At 36.3% G+C, this 14,174-nt stretch overlaps 2 protein-coding genes across 3 annotated transcripts in view; one reads left to right on the top strand and one right to left on the bottom strand.

Annotated features, from left to right (window-relative positions):
* The window catches only part of MED12L (mediator complex subunit 12L), a 372,681-nt gene that overhangs the window by 159,416 nt on the left and 199,091 nt on the right, over nt 1–14,174 (top strand). The window lies entirely within an intron of this gene.
* P2RY14 (purinergic receptor P2Y14) overlaps nt 1–14,174 on the bottom strand; it is a 42,097-nt gene that overhangs the window by 9,114 nt on the left and 18,809 nt on the right. Inside the window, exons 1-2 of one of the 2 annotated variants that reach the window (XM_051983272.1) lie at nt 12,671–12,792; nt 837–938 (exon numbers count right to left, since the gene is read on the bottom strand). The gene's annotated coding sequence lies outside the window, so the exon portion shown is untranslated. Of the gene's footprint in view, nt 1–836; nt 939–12,670; nt 12,793–14,174 lie in introns of those variants that run through there. The other variant, XM_051983273.1, reaches the window with a different exon arrangement.

The following is a 14,174-nucleotide window of genomic DNA, read 5'->3' as shown; positions in this document are numbered from 1 at the left end:
TAAGAGTGGTATGATAAATCAGGCTCTGGAGTTCCAATATTTTCTCATCCCCCTAATAACTGCGTGACTGTGAGCAAGTTACTTTACCTCTGTTTGTCCTACTTGTCTCATCTATAAAATGAGATTAACAATAGCACCTATTTTATAAAGTTACTGTATCAAGTAAGATAACATTTGAAGTGCATTGGAAACTTTAAAAGATAACATATTTTGAAGTTCATTCGAAACTATAGATACAGGCTAGCTGATAGTATTAATAATAATATAGCTACATTATTAATATGCCCTAATGTTACTAATATAATGACAGTTAAATTCTGCATTAGACATGTAGTTAACAATGTAACTGGGAAAGTCTTTTCATCTTTCAATTTTATCTGTAAGATGGGAATGATAATATTTAGTTTAGTACATAGTGAGTGTTTATTGATTGCTTTTGATTAAACTGAGAAAGATGCTTTAAAAACCTAAAAATCTAAGAACAACATAGGGGTAGCTAGATGATGCAGTGGATAGAGCACTGGCCCTAGAGTTTGGGACACTGGGCCTGTCACTTAACCTGGGCAAGTCACATAACCACAATTGCCTCATCAAACAAACACCAAAAAAAAAAAAAAAAAAAAAAAAAAAAAACCATAAATTTTAGTCTAAACTCTTTATTAATGAAGAAGCTGAGGCTGAGAGATGAAAGGATTTTGCCTATAATTACAGATACAGGTAGGTCTTTTAACTCCAAATTCAGTGTTATTTTCAATATACCATGTCATTGACTACTTGAAATTATTTTGTTTTTCCCATTGTGCACAAAGCTACTGAAATCACTTTGATTTTCTTACTTTTTTTTCCACGTTGGTTAGTATAAGATAATCTTCATTAAAATATTCCAACCTTAGGAATCCTTTCCATTTTGAAGTAGTCAAAAACCTTCTTTAAAAACCCTGCATATGAAGAAATATATGTATTAGATTACACTTAATTTAATTTTGGGCAAAATATGCATATGATGCCATCTAATAAAGGCTGCCATATTTTCATGTTCTTTATCCAAACATTTTTTCTGTTAATGATACTAAATGGATTCACTATGACTATATTTAACACTGTCTTTAATGCTTTTGTGGGTTAATTGTTGGTAGCTGCTCAGTCTCTTCTTTGACCAAGATCTTGCTGACTTATGTATCAGTATTTTTAGGATGTGTGGGTATGTATGTTTTTCTGGCTCACAGAATTCTGTAAAGAAAATAAATGGTTTGGCTTGCAATGTCTTAGGTGGTCAGGGTAATGCACTATGATTTGGCTAGGATTTTTGTTGTGGATTTTTAAAGTTCTCGAATAATTCAAAGTTCTCAAATTCTCAAATAAGCTCACTGAGCTATTTTGTTTTCTTGCATATTATGTTAATAATAAATCCTGGTATGAACCGATCAGTTAAATCTGACATGTATCCTTTCTGAAAATGATACTTTAAGGTATACTTTGTAATAACAATAGCATAATTTGACAGAAGATTTACAAGGTAAAAATTCAAGGTATGATTGTTGGTTGGTGGCTAGGACTAGATCCCAGTATTAGATAGTGTCTGATGGATCATTCAGTGTGACTCTCCATAGAGAAAGTTTGACTCTAGAACATAATATTAACATGTATAAGTCATATACAGTCTTGGGGGAAAAATAAATCTGTGAACTCTTTCTTAGACATTATTATTGCTGGGTGTCAAAACACATTTTCCCAAATGTGCAATATAAATTTGTAAAGGACGTATTTGTTTTTTTAATGAATGTTGCAAAGTGCTATGTAAAGAATTAAAAATGATATAAGATGTCTCTCTGGTAGAGGAAAAAGGAAAAAGTATAGAGAGGAATTTTGGTGATTAACAAAAAAATTTAAAATGTTAGAGATAAAAATTTAAAACAAATTATATAAAAAGAATGAAAAATATATTTTTCTGCATGTTAAATTAACCCCTATATCTCAGAAATGGAAAATCTGAATTCATTTCACGATTGTAACTAGTACACTGAGTTATTTTCTATTTTCTAGCTATTCTTTGAGGCAATCTTATGTATTCAGATTCTGTAATGAGAGATCAGGGGCTTTTATTTTTTCAGTCTTATATCTGGAGTGTTGAAGTATGTGTTATCTGCTCCCCTCCCCCATAGTCTGAGGACTTTGGTATTTGGATTCTGCTTTCCTACAAATAGCTCAGATACCTGATTTTAAGGACTAACTGCAACCAAGATCTTAATTTCCTTTGATTGTTGCTAAGTCGCTTCAGTAATGTATGACTTTTCTTGACCCTGTTTGGGGTTTTCTTAGCAAAAACATTGGGATGGTTTGCTGTTTCCTTCTCCAACTTATTTTAATAGACTTACCCAGCCAGGCTCACCCAGCTCACAGATATCTTGAGACCAGATCTGAACTCCTGACAATAGAGATGTTGTTCTATCAACTGCAACACCTAGCTGCCTACCCTTTTGATGTCACTGGTCTTTTTCAAAAACAAAAGACAAACAACAGATAGATTGCTGAACCTGGAATCAGGAAGACCTGGGTTGAAATATGTTCTCAAAGCCACTGCTCTATCCACTTCCTACCTAGATGGCCTGCTTTGATTTCCTGCATAAGCCTTTAATGAGAACTAGTAACAGAGTAAACTTGATAGATGGGAAGACACTGTCATACCTTTTCCTTCCGAGTAACTGTTCTAAGAAATCAGACAAATGGGGGGTGGAAAGTAGACACTCTATATAGCTTTTTTCTGGGATTTTCATTCTTTTAAAGAAACCCCTCATGGTGTAAATCAGGGCTAGGCCTTGCTCTTAAAGAGCTTGTGGATTAATGAGGAAACAACATTGAGGTAATCAGTGTTGGGGGAGACACTGGCATTAAGGGGGACTAGGAAAAATATATTTAAGAAGGTAGGATTTTAGCTGGGACTTGAAGGAAGTCACAGAAGTGAATTGTAGGGGGCAGCTACAGCCTTGAAGTCAGGAGGACCTGAGTTCAAATTTGACCTCAAATCCACTCAGATACTTCCTAGCTGTGTAACTCTGGGCAAGTCACTTAATCCCAATTGCCTCAGCAAAAATAAAAATAAAAATAAAGAAATGAATTGTAGTCATTGAAGAGATCTGTTAGGGAAAATGCTAGGAGTTAGGAGATAGTTGTTTTCTTGTTAGAAGAATTAGAAGTTCACTAGTTTGGAGAAAGAGGGAGAAAGAGGAAAAGGAAGAGAAAGAGGAGAAAGTGTGTCTTGAGAAATCACTTGATAAATAGTAAATAAGTAAATGGGCAATTTTAGAAAGAAAGAAGAAAAGGGGGGAAAAAGTAAGGAAGGAGGGGAGAAAGAAAGAAAGGAGAAAGGGGGGGGAAAGAAATAAAGAGAATCAAGCAGTTAATCCCTAATTATTTGGAACATTTTATATGGTGAAGTACAAATTAAAAGAACTCTAAAGTTGCATCTCATACCCATCTAAATAGCAAGGAAAGTGACAAATGCTGGTGGGGCTAGGGGAAAAACAGATCTCTTAACTCAAATTTCCCTGCTGGTAGAATTGTGACTCGGTATACATATTTAGAATTAACCCTCTTCCTTTGCCTTATTTCTCCTCCCCACCCCCCAAAAAAGAAAAAAAAAAAAGAAAGAAAGAAAAGTAAGTGAACTGTACATACTTTTTAACTCAGTAAGACTCTTCTAGTAGGTCTATACCTCAACCAAAGGGATCAAAGAGAAAAGAAGCCACATATGCAAAGATATTTATAACAGCCCTTTTTGTGGCAGGAAAGAAATAGCACACAAAGGGATGTCCATCAATTAGAGAACTGGTGAATACAATTAAGATATTTAAAGGTAAAATATTATTATGCCAATAAGAAATGACGAAAGGGACAATTTCAAAGAAACTTGGAAAAAATGGTATGAATTGATGCATAGTGAAATTAGCAGAAACAGGGGAACAGTTTGGACAACAAAATTGCAAAAAAAAACCAAAAAACAAAAAACAAACAAAAAAAAAAAAACCCTAAAACAATTTAAGAAGAAACATGATTCTATAAGATTGATTCGTGTGGATGAACTGAGGATGCAGACTGAGACATAAATTTTTAGAAATGGTCAGTGTGGGAATTTGGTTTCACTTTGCCTAGTTTTTAAATTTTTTTCCTTTTTCTTTTAATTTAGTGGGAAAAAAGAAAGAAAAGGGGCAGAAAAATATTGATCAAAAAAAGAAAAGTTCAAAAAAATCTAGATGAGATAGCACTTGGAAGACTCTGAGTTCAAATCCAGCCTTAGATGCTTTTTTGTTGTGTGACATTGGACAAGTCCCATAACTTCTTTTATCCTCAATTTTTTCAGCTGTAAAATGGGGCTAATAATAGCATTTATCTTGTAGGATTTATCTTGTAGGATGGTTTTGAGAATCAAATAAGATCTGGAATTTGCTATATGAATGCAGTTCTATTGTAATTAACCAATATCCTCAGGAAGTGAAAAGACCTGGAAAAATCCTGCAAAATGTTTATGCAGATTTGGATTAATTTTTTTTTACAAGTTCCCTACATAAAATCAGTTTTAAAATATGCTTTAAAAATAGCAGAGTTGGGTCTGGACTCAGTTTTCTTCTAATGATTGAGAGTTATGGGCAGCATGTTTCCTGAACTTATAATAGTATTTCCTTTTTGTCTGTTAATTTTTGATATCTCAGCATGATTCTGCTTGATAATAGAGATAGTCTTTGGAAGAGGGCAAGGTATCACCCACCCTACAACCTCAGAAAGACTTCTATAACATCCCGTGTTGCAAGTCTTTGGGGATTGGTTAAATTGGTTAAATGATGGGTGGTACTTAAACCGTAGTTTCTTGGAACTCTTCTCTTGTCTTTACAAATACTCATAAAGACTGACTTTGAAGATATAATGAATGATGTTTTATGTTTCTGTCAATTTGTTCCTCCTCTTCTCCCCCCACTTAAATTATGTTTTTTCAGTTTTAACCCTTGTGTAGAGTAATGGAAATTGTGGAAATTGGGGGAGATACAAGATAGTAGAGAGAAGCCAGGAAGTTGCTTGAGCTCTTCTAGCTTTCTCTTGGAAACAATGTCAAATCAAGACTCTAAACAGATTTGAGAGCCACAGAATCCACAAAAAAAAGGGAGTCAAACAATTTTCCAGCTTAAATTCTTTTGTTGGCCTATGGCTGGGACAACCAGATTGTAGTTTGCAGCCCTCAGCCTACTGTAGCATGATTCTTCCTCTTCCTTATACCATTGGCTGTGCCCTTTATGGAGTCACCTCTAACTCAAGGACATGTCATGTGAAGACACTTTAAACAATAAAATAAGAGTGGAAGCATACAAATTCAATCTGAAACATAGTTTTAAAAAAATATACATTCTACCTGATGCTCAGGTCCAGCCTTTCCCAAATGCAGAGAACCTTTTGGGAGTGAAATAATTTCTTCTCTCCCTCCCTCCACCCCCCTTTTCTCTGTCTGTCTGTCTCTTCTCTCTGTTTCTTTTCTCTTCTCTCTCTCTCTCTCTCTCTCTCTCTCTCTCTCTCTCTCTCTCTCTCTCTCTCTCTCTCTCTCTCTCTCTCTCTCTCTGTCTCTTTCTGTGGTGATCTTGTTCTTTTAAAATAAGTAGAATAGTTCTCTCTGGGGGAGAGGTGCAGGTTTCTCGGGGAGGTTTTCTTGGAGGCAGCTTTAGTATCAATTGAAAGTAATAATTGCCTCAAAACGCAGCCAGGTGATAAAAGTTCAGATCTTTTATTGTCTCTAATATAGCCCGGTTAGCTTAGAGCCCTCCGAATGTCTCCAAATCCAAAGGTTTTGTCCTTCAGCTTCTGCCTCTACTTTCTTCTGCCTCCAGCCAGCACAAAGATGGAATGAATCTCTTGTCTCCTTCACTTGGGGCTCAGCTAGCTTTCTGGTGAGTCTTTCAGACCAGCTTGGTCTCAGTGGGGGAAGTGCAGGAGCCCAGCCACCAACCACAGTGCTGTGAGATGAAGATGAATCTGGTTGTCCACTGAACTCTCGACTAGTAGCTTCTTCCTCTGAAAACTCTCCTTCCGCCACCAGCCAGCCAAGTGGAAAATATTCTGGAATGGATCTCTCTTGCCTCGGAGAGAGGGCTTCTGGCGTAATTCCGCTGAAATCTGACTGAGAGCCTCTGTTTCTTTTATACAAGAGGGAGGAATTGTGGAATACGAGAGAGAGGGATTATGGGTTTTCTTCCATGGTGCTCTCTGGCCCTAAGAGAGGACTTCAGGAAAGGTCTTGTCTCAGTTGGGTAAAAGGGGGTATAGATGGAGATATGGAAAAGTCAGTAGACTCTTAATCATTGCATAGATCAGCTACTGAGATCTCTCAGCTCTGGCTAAGCATATCAGCTATGAGGCCTCCAAACCTAGTATAAAAGGCTAATGGCTAGCTACAAACCTTAGTACAACAGGAACAATTAGATCAGGCCACCCCAGCACAGCAAACAAACTGAGTCCCTGAGGCCCTCAGTTCAGAAAGACAGTGATCGAGTTCCTGACCCCCTGTATAAGAAACTTGGGACAGAACTTCCTCTGCCCCAGGAGCAAAGCTCAACAAAATAAGCTAAAATGGAGCAAAATCCAGAAAAGATCACTGAAGAATAGGTCCTTGACTACCAAAAACTACTTTGGCGAAGAGAAGATCAAAACACAAACTCTGAAGAGGATGAGAATGTCAAAATAACTACATGTGAAGCCTCAAAGGGGAATATGAATTGGTCTCAAGTACAAATGTCTTCTTGGACAAACTCCAAAAGGATTTTAAAAATCAAATGAGAAAGGAATCTGGAAATACATTTATCATGATTTTGATGTGTTTAACCCATAACTGATTTCTTACAGTTTTGTGCAGGGGGAAAGGAGAAAAATTTGGAAGGCATCTTACAAAAATAAATGTTGGAAATTATCTTTACATGTGATTGGGGGGGAAATGAAAAACGATTATGGAAACTACAGAAATGTTTTCTCTGTTTGGAACTGGTCTTAAGAACTCAAGGTGTAGCTTTTGTGCCTGATCTTTTTTTTAATTTATGTTTATTTTGAACTGGTTAATTGTGTCTGATGCTTCCACCTAGGGAAAGTGTTGACTTCACAAAGGCCTTTCTTTCATTAAGTTTTTGTACCCTGTAAAAGAGTCAGATGGGAATGGGAATCTCACACTTTTATCTAATTTCAGAGGTAAGATTTTAATAGTTTTATTCACCAGCTAGAGTTTGGTCAATGAAAAAGAGCCATTTTCCCAAGTGCTAGTGTTGAATTAAAAGAATTAGAATGGAAATAATTAACATGTGGGCTCTTAATTATGATGTTATTTTCTAGAATGTCACCTGAAATTATAAATGTGAATTCATTTCCTTCTAAACATAACTTTCTAATTTGTCAATGTGTCTGACATTTTACTAGTTCTTCTGCCTCATCCTTCTTAATCGAGCCATTTAGTTCATCTTCCCTTTTCATCTTATGTCTTTACCAGTCAGTCAGCTGATCCTATTTCATTTCCTTTTGTACTGTCTATTTTCCAGAAACAGCTAGATGGTGCAATGGATAGAGCTCTGGGCTCAGATTCAAGAAGACTATCTATAAAAATCTAATAGCACAATTGCCTCACAAATAATTTAATATGTGTAAATACTTGATGTCTTCTAGTTCTGTCATTATAGTTCAAGCTCAAAGATATTTGGATACCCTTGGAAATTCTAATTGATCGTCTAATCTCTTCCAGATAATCTCTCCTTCCTTTATGTTATTCAGTATTGCCCAGCTGTTTTAAAATAATTGATTTCTGAACATCTTGTTCTATTTAAGACCCTACAGTTTCATTTATGTAACAAAACACTTGTGTGATGAATAACACTTGTTCTATTAGAAAAACTTTAGAAGTCTTCTCTCAGTCCAGTCTCTACAAAGTTGAGATTCTGTTCTTATTTATCTTTTGCCAAAACTAGAACTCCTTTTCTGATACTAGGCTGCCCAGAAGGTCCCTCTAATCACATCTATAGATTTCATGTACTTCATGAATTCACGTCCTTCTAACTTATCCATTATTCCCTTTCCTCCTCCCTTTGCCTCTACCTGCATATACATTCCTGCAATCCCTTGCTTCTAAGAATGTCCTTCACCATGTACTGCCATGTGCTTTCACAAATCTGCATGAGACTTTAAGGGAAAGGTTACAGGAAGCCCTCAAGTCTTGACATCAGGGTCAAAGTTAACAATTTAATTTACTTTGAGCTAAGTATTATTTAACCTTCAGTTGCCTTATTAAAGTGTAGGTGATTGGACTTGATTCCCAAGGTCCCTTCCAGATGTTAAATCTATAATCTTATTATCTGCTTTAAAATTTAGTAAGCATTGCCCTTGGTTTTTAAAAAAAAATCAAAAACTCAGAATTCTTTGAACAATCTATTTATAATGTAACAATCACAAGACAAATACAACAGCTGCTTGCAGAAAGACAGGCAATCATTTCCTGTATATCTGTGTGTGTGAAGGGGTGAGGGGAGTGGGGGTGTGTCTTAAAATAGATATCATTTTAAAACACCAAAGACACCAATAGGGAATTCACTCGCCTAAAAAAGATTCCCTAATAATTAAATTATCTTGGGGTGTTCTTATTTTATTTCTGCAGATTTTCCCATATTATTTGAACTGGGAGGATCTTGAAAAATTCTCTAATTCTAGGAGGAAATTGAGGCTGAGAAGCAAAGAAGAGTTGTTAAAGGTCACACAGTGACAAAATTGGGGGCCTGAAGCCCATCCCATACACTTTCAGTCTTATTCAACTCTGAAATTCTGAGTTATTTTATGTTTGCAAACTGTTTTTCTTTCTGCATTTTTTTCTTCCCATGAAATAATGGGTGTTGTAGACAAAGGAGAGAGATGGGAACAGGGGAAAGAATTATAGAAGCCCAGGATACTGATATCCAAATGGAATCCATTTGGTCAATGATAGCATCTAAATAAAATTATTGGGAAAACTTCTGTTCCTGTCTTTTACAGAGTCAGCATTCTTCTCTCTAAAATGAAGAGGAACATTTTTGGTAAGCTTTGCTAAAGCTTGAAAAGAAGGTTTTGTATAGATTTATATGGGTAGTCATCTCTGGCATCTCATCTGACCTTGGGAATCAAACAACATCTAGTCATGTTGCTGTTGAGGTTATTCATGGAATAATCATAGATTTCAAACTAGGAAGGGACTAGAAATTGCCCATCCTTCGGGTCTTTACTTTTGTTGTGTCATGGCCAACTTTCTCAGGCTGTTGGAACTTATGTGATCCCTTTTCAGAATAATGGCTTTAAATGCATAAAATAAACTGTCCAAGATAACAAAGGCAACCAGTGTTGACCAATAGTCAGTGATCAAAGTATTAAAAAGCCAAAACTTCATATATAAAATATTTTAAAAGTAAAGTTCACATATTCTATGTTAAGAACCCTTGAAACTCTTATTATATAATGGGTCAAATAAATAATGTTGAGTTTGAAACCCTAATATAAGATCACATGAAAAAAGGGAAGGGTCATTTCGACCAATCCCTTCACTTTACATGTGAGGAAACTGTGGGAATTAACTGATCCAACATGCCTATGGCACCACTAGGATTTTAGTATAGAGGAGAAGAAGGATGCTTTTGGAACAAAACATTTAGTGCCATGGGTAATGATTTGGGGGTGAAGCCATGGCTAAGAAGGTGGTTTTCAGAAAAAAAAAAAATTAAGGGCTGTGAACATGAGATTTATACAACTGCCAGCCACTAAGTCAGAATGATAATACACTTCAGCATCTGCCCTTGACTTCTTTGTTAACCTCATTTCTCCTGCTTTACAAATGTCAGAAATGGGGAACATACACTAAAAATTTCCTGATCTTCTTTCTCTTTCTCTCCTGTCCCCAAAACTGTTATAATCCTGCTTCTACTATTATTCCTACTCGTAGGAAGGATGTATTACATGTTGTAGGCTGCCGTAAGGATCCGGGAAGACCTTTTTTTTTGCCACAGATTGGCTTCAGAGAAAGAAGATCAATTTGCACTAGTAGAGAAGGTTCCTTCTTGGGATTTCTCTACATGGATAAAATCACAATTCTAATAAAAATGTAAAAAACCCCAAACAAACAAGTTTCCCCATTCATCTACCTTCCCAAGCCTGAATTACTTACAGTCCCAGAAGACACTCAAAGCCTTTTTCCTCTTTCCTTTCTTAATGGATAGTGAAGAGTAATCCATGTATCATAGACTGACCGCCTTCCCTGACAAGCCAGAATTAGGCTAAGTGGCCCAGCTTGCTGGCTGCTCCTGTTTGTCCTTATGTAGCATCCTCTGGGAGTGTGATGAGTGTTCTTCCCTTGGGTAGAGTTTAAGGAAATGAGTCTGACCCTTTTTTGTTTGCCAGGAACAGCATTTGCATTTCTCAGTAAGAGTAGCCTGGTCATTAGCTCTAGGACATGCCTTTTTCCTCAGAACTTAGTGGGAAAAGTTTCCCATTTGTTAGCAAAGAGGCAGATTCCTTCAAACCTGTTAACCGCATATATGTTTGCTCAGAATTCAGGTCAATACTTTTTTTATTTATTTATTTTGAATTATTATTTTCTTGGATTTAAAAGGAAGTAAAACTACTAGTAATAAAGAATGGCAGAGTCAGAACTGGAAGAGACCTTAGAAATCAAGTCATCTGGTCCATCTTTTTCATTTTCTAGAGGGAATTGAACCTTATTCACTGCCTGACTTGCTGCGTAGTTTCTAGGCTCCATAGTGGCAGAGGCTGAATCCCAATCTCCTTCCTCTCTGTACTGCTCCCTGTTATACCTCTGCCCACACCTGAAAAACCCACCTGATCTGGTTAGTTCTGTCTCTTGACTTGTGTTTGTATCTAATTTCTTTTATTATTTGACACTGATTGACAGGTGCCACAGAATAGCTATAACAAGTGGAAATTTAACTTGGAAATCTGGCTTTGTATAGTGTAGTCTGTGTAGTTATTGTCATTGTGAATTGGATTTAAGTGAGGCAGAGCTGTACCAAAGGTCAATTCTTTACAGCCATCTAAATCTATCAGCAAGACACTGGAAATGACCCATTATACAGTAGATGACCTTGTTCTTTCTAGATTAATCATTTGGCTTCTCACCAGCAGCCTCTGATCAACTTTAAAAATTCTAAAATGCAGACCTCAAATTCTTTCTTCCTTTCTTTTTTTTTCCTCCCCTCTTCTCACTCCTTTTCTCCCTTTCCTTCCTTTCTTCATTTCTCTCCTCCTTTTCTTTTCTTCCTTCTCCTCCTCTTACTTATTTCTTTCCAAACCTGGACTCCATTAAGTGGAGACTTTTATTGTTAGTACCTGTTAGTTGGAAACAACTTAATTCTTATTGATGAGTATGGTTAGCAAGGATACATGGATATTACAACCAAGCCAATCCACTTAAATTAAAATGAACTCTTTCTTGCCCCTTTCTAAATCTTTGTATAGAAAAATTGACAATTGTAAGGAATCACTTGACAAGAGAAGCTGTCAGTCACATCCCCCTTCAAGGAAGCATCTCATTGTGTCCCAGTCTGATGAACTGAGAAGACAGTACCTTTAGTGTTAAGTAAATTGTGATAAATTGACTTAGAATTTTTTTGCTTTCTATACATAACCTCTCTGAATGATCAGTATGCTCTTTTTGTGAGATATTAGAATAAGATTTCTTTGGCACATGGAGCTAAGTTTAAATTTTGATCTATAAATTTCAGCTTGATCAGATCATGCAGGAGCTATTTTAAATGTCTTCTTTGAGTTTACATTTTAATTATCTGTTAATATTTTAGTGGAGTCAGGGAGTATTTCAAAAAGCAGAAATTCTGACCCATTTTTGTGTCCTGGACTCCTTAGTCAAAGGCTATGGACTCCTCAAAGTGAAGTGCATAATACATTGAATTACAAAAAGACTTGATTATACTGAAATAACAGTTATTAAATATTGCTATTACCCAATTAAAAGACTTCATTTTACTGTTGAGGAAACGGAAGTTTCATTATGCATTTCTATGCCTTTTCGATTTGTATAAGCAGGAGAAAGTCAAAGTGCTTTATTTCTTTGTCTTTGCATCTCAGAAAGTCCTCTCAAATTTTTTCTTCAGTAAAATATGTAAATACCTACTTCTGGCTTAAGTATTTACTGTTTAAGCATCCTATAGTTAAAATTTAAAAGAACTTAAAACTGAAATATGGAGATAACATATAGAGATAAATCCTTCATTTTTACATGTGAGGAAATTGAGATAATTTATAGAGATAATATATAGAGATTAGTCCTTCATTTTTGCATGCAAGGAAATTGAGACACATGGAAGACAAACATTTTGCTTAAGGTAACAGTTACTTGGCCATACAGACAGGACTAAAGACCTAGATCTTTTCTTTGTTCAATCAATATTATTAAATATTATTATTTTTAAAATATGAAACCTTAGAAGAATATATTGAATTGACAAAACTTTGATTTTTTTTTCCTCTGTAGTTCAATACAATCAGATCTGTGAATTGAATCAAATTTTACTCGAAATAGTTTTTCCAGAAATCAAGAATCTAGTAGCCATTAGCAAGAGAAGCACAGGGAAAGCACCCTTTGCTGGAAAGAATTTTTGTTACTTACCGATTTGTTCTGCCTCTCCTGTGGCTGGCAGTCATGACTTTATCATTATCAGTTTCCTGGCTATTAAGATTGGTAAGGAAAAGTAAGTCTTTCCTGTCTTGTCTGCTTGAAGGGACTGCTGCAAAGTGCTACACTCTCTCCAAAATGGAATGGTTTAAAGTACTCAAAGAAATATTGACATCCTGCCAAATACGCAAATGTCAGACTCTACGGGTGCCTGGCTTTGCAAAGTGCCTTATACAAGTTGGAACTTATTTGTTTTCAGGATTATAAATGATCAAAACTCAAAGGGCCAAATAGTGAATAGTCTGAAGCCTGACAGAGTTGGGAGGGAGGGTGGAAGAAGGAGTGAGAGAGCACTAGGAGGAGAAAGCTTTCCCATGCCTAGCTCTGACCTTTTTTTAGGAGAGCTGCTACAATAATATTATCTGAATTTGTTAGGAAATGTTTTCATACTATTTCTCAAAGATTTAAAGATCTGTCCTTAAAATCTTAAGGAACACTTTTTCTGAAAAGAGGAAAATAACTTTGTCTGAATTTTCTCCCAGAAGTTTTCCCAGAAAGCTTGGGAAGAAATATTTTGGAGAAAATCAGATCCTTCAGGATTTTACTACTGCCAGATCTTTTGAAGAAGGGAGTAGAGATTATGGGCAGTCAGGGGTTAAAATGGGTGGATGTGGAAGAGAGGCAGATGAGCATTCTGGGGATGAAGTCAGAGGACCTTTGAGATTCTGTGCTTTGCCTGATTTCAGGAAAAACAAAACAAAACAAAACCTTCCTAATAACTTCTACACAAGTAGCATAGGGCTTGCTCAGGTAGTGACACATTTCTCCCAAATGGTTATCTTCAATTAGGATTCAATAACCGTCACATATGTTATAGTGAAGATTCTTGTTCAGGTATTTAATGAATGGGGATAGGGGAGGAGGGGAATTGAGTGTTTACTATGTGGCTAGGGATTCTGCTAAAGCCCAGAGAATAGAAATACAGAAGTGAAATAGTTTCTGCCTGAAGAATCTTGGATCTTGATAAAGTGAGGCAATCTTTATATGATTGTAGTGGCTAAGAACACAGGGGTGGTAAGTGATTCACAAGGGATTCTAGGAATGAGGGTTTCATTAGCTTCATTATCCTTTACAGAATAAGACTCTTGGGTTGGGTGGGACACACTGTTTTACCACTGGGATGATCTGGTCTGGATCTGGCTGGATATAATGGATTATGGGCTTCCTAATCAAGGCACCTGGACCTCAAGGAGATCTGCAGCTGAGTAGATGAACTGGGGTATTCCTATCAGAAAGATTCCAGGTGAGGAAAAGTAAGGTGAGATTCTGTGATAATCTGACCAGGAGTTAAATCTTAGCTTTTCTACTTATTAACTTTATGATCTAGGTCAAATCACTTAGCTTTTCCCCCTGAAATGAAGTGGATGAACCATCTGACCTCTGTGGTCCGTCAAGATTTAATTCTAAGATCCTGTATTCCTGATCTCAGTGGAAAGAA

The sequence above is a fragment of the Antechinus flavipes genome, chromosome 3 (genome assembly GCF_016432865.1).
Source record: "Antechinus flavipes isolate AdamAnt ecotype Samford, QLD, Australia chromosome 3, AdamAnt_v2, whole genome shotgun sequence".
NCBI classification, from domain to species: domain Eukaryota; kingdom Metazoa; phylum Chordata; class Mammalia; order Dasyuromorphia; family Dasyuridae; genus Antechinus; species Antechinus flavipes.
This window is presented reverse-complemented; position numbering and strand designations above follow the sequence as displayed.